Source organism: Arachis hypogaea, chromosome 15 (assembly GCF_003086295.3).
Source record: "Arachis hypogaea cultivar Tifrunner chromosome 15, arahy.Tifrunner.gnm2.J5K5, whole genome shotgun sequence".
NCBI lineage: Eukaryota > Viridiplantae > Streptophyta > Magnoliopsida > Fabales > Fabaceae > Arachis > Arachis hypogaea.
In genome coordinates this window covers 150791860-150795073 of record NC_092050.1, presented here as the reverse complement: position 1 = coordinate 150795073, position 3214 = coordinate 150791860, and positions in this window count along the sequence as shown.

Genomic DNA, 3214 nt, shown 5'->3' with positions numbered 1-3214 from the left:
GGGCTGCCCCCGGATCATTCACTGTATTCACCACCATTCTTCATTTATATGTTGCAACTGTGCTAAAGATTTTTAGCATTATAAGATATTTTATCTATTTAATAAATTACTTTTAAAAAATAGAGTCATTGTGCTTCAAATGGTTATACTGTTTTCTTTTATTTTTTAATCTCTCTTTATATTATATGAGATATTCTAACTGTATAATTAACTGAGAATCAATAGTTTTGGCGAGATTATTTTATAGACTTAAATCTTAACTAAAGATTAAATACATATTATTAATAAACAATGGTCCAGTTAATGGAACCTTCATCCTCTTGGTTGATTTTTTTATTAATTTGAGTTTGAAATCTTAGTTTTGGTTTCTTTTAATTGGTACCAAACAGACATTCTATTTTGTCATTGTAATTGATTGTGATTTATGAGTCATATTTTTGTTTTGGCTTATTACTTAGTGTCTCAATAATTGACAGAATTTGATAGTTGATGAAAATTTTCTTAATGTGTGACTCGATTTTAGTTTAGTAGAAAATCTTACTTCTTTTAGTTTCATTAATAATATCATTTATCTTCAAATTATATGACTTTTGAAAGTTTATTATTGAAATATGGTGATAATTATATTGCACTATATTGTAGTTTTTTATTAATAAAATTTTGTCATTTTTTTATAATTTTGTTAATAAGTGGCATAACAAATGTTTTATTATATTAAGGTAATAATTTGTTCATTAAAATTTTAATTTTATAGTTAAATTTTTTACGAGACTTTAATATTAAATTACTTTGTTCACAATTTTATTATAAAATTATATTATAATATGCTTATTATAATTAAACGGTATTTTTAATTTTTTTTTATAAATTCTTGCATTTAAAAAAAAAATAAAATTATATAACTTTATTTTATAATCTAATATAATATAAAAGGTGCATATTAAGTACCTGATCTAATAGTATTTTAATATTAATTTTTTTCATTATACTTATCATACCTTGCATCACACGACACACTTCCCTCGTGAATCATAAAATTAGGGTGTGGACCATGTGGGGGAAGGAAATGTTTGAGGATAAAAAACAGCACCTCTACTAAATGTGTATATATAGCTTAATGGACAAATAAGAAATAATCCATTTGGTAATGCTAAAAAAAAATTTATTTAAATTAATACTGTGGTTAGTTTATTAATCTGCTTAAACAAATATTAGGTATGTGGTCAAAATTTTAATACAATGATAATTCACTTGTCTTTTGAGTAATTACATCCTCGTTCGATTATCAAAATCAATCTTTTTTCCTCTTCTCTATGTGTTATAGTGACAAAAAAAATGTATGTATTTAAATCTTGCATTGTGAATACAGTATGCTAACAACGTGATAAACTCTTAAATAAAATTACAATATATAATAAATTAATTCTTAGTTTACTGAATTAAAAAATACGGTAAAAAATCTAAAAAAAACTTAATATACATATATATTTTTTGGGGAGGGACGTTATCAGAATAGATCACTAAAGTTACTAAATGTTTGTACCAGCCCAAAAAAAAGTTACTAAATGTGTATCACTTTTATTTTTACTACGGACTAATTTGTCATTTTGTCTATTTATTTATATTTTTTATGTTGTCAATTTTTTCTTCCAAATTTTGTAACTATTTTGTAACACAACAAATTTTTAGAAGGTCTTGAATCTTAATAACATTTCAATTTTTTAAAAGTTATATTTTTGATAAGAATTTAATTTTCTTTTTGTTCAATAACGAACCAATTTGTGTTTTAAAAATAATTTAGAAATTAACTATTTTTAATCAATAATCAGTAAAAAAATTATTTGAAACTTATTTTTTACAATCCTTTATCTTTATTCATCTACTGCTTTGTTAATTTATTATTAATTAAAGAAATTTTGAATTTGTAACTGTACAAGATGTCACTTGTACGAATTGTGAGAGGAGTTGAGAATTAGCCAGTCTTGATGGTGATGGATTGGACTCTTGGAGCGGCAAGGGGTAGTACCTGTAAAGACACTCCGATGTCAAAGTTAGAATGGATCTAAGGGGTATAAGTGTAGATTAGGATTGTGTAACGTATCGTACCTGAGGGGCCTCTGACTCTCCTTTATATAGCTTGAAGTAGGTATCTTATCTTATCTTGTTCAGCTAAGATAAGGGAGGAATTTGAATTTGAATATTGGGTTAGGATATTGGTGGTTATTGATTTGCTTTGGGCCGTAGGGGTGGCCCAACCCAGGATAACTGGATTTGGTGACTGTTCCAAGGAAGGACCTGGAAATCGGGTCCAGAACAGTTGCCCCTAAAGTGAGAGAGTGATGGTGCTCAATCTCCGTTGTTGGAGCTTTTGTCTGGTCGTGTGATCGAGAACTCGGCGTGAAGGGCGTCGTTCGGGTTCTACGAGCGAGGTCAGAAAACTGTGAAGTGCCTTGGACGCCCCATCACCTGTCTGTTGCTTTCCCGAAGGGGAGTTTTGTCAGTTGCGATTTTCTAGGTGTTATAACTGGCGCTTTTAATGCTAAGGGATTTTTTGCATGGTTCTGAAAATCGGACCAGTCTAACCAGAAATCAGCGATAAAAATGGTTCGGTACACTGCTTATAACCATTTTTTTGCAAACCGCTAAGAAACTGTTAAACTGGCCGAGAACCGGCCAATTGGACCGGACTGAAAACCGACTAGTTTTGAATAAACAACACTGTTTTATGTTTTTTTTTAAATGAAAAACAAAAAACTAACCCGTCAGCACCCCCTTCCCCTAACACCCCCTCATTTGTGAACTCACTCCACCTCTGAAGCAAAGCAAATTAGTACCAAATCAAAACCCTAGCCCTAGGTTCTTCCGCAATAGTTCTTATGCTTCTCTCTGGGTTCTATTGTCAAGTCTTACATTTGTTGTTGTTTGCATTCTTGTTTTAGGCCTCTAGTGTCATGGATGATACATAAAACCCCAGAGGAACAACCCTTCAGTGAAACACAGATATGCATTGTGCTTATTGGTGTTATGATCTCTGCTTTTATCACTGATGCACTTGGGACACATGCTGTGTTTGGGAAGCTTGAGGGCTTTGTTTCTGGCCTTCTGCTACCTCTCTTCTTTGCTATCAGTGGCCTCAAGACTAATCTCACCTTGATCTAGGGAGCCGCTAGATGGAGATTTGTGATCTTGATGGTTCCTCTTACTTGTATTGGCA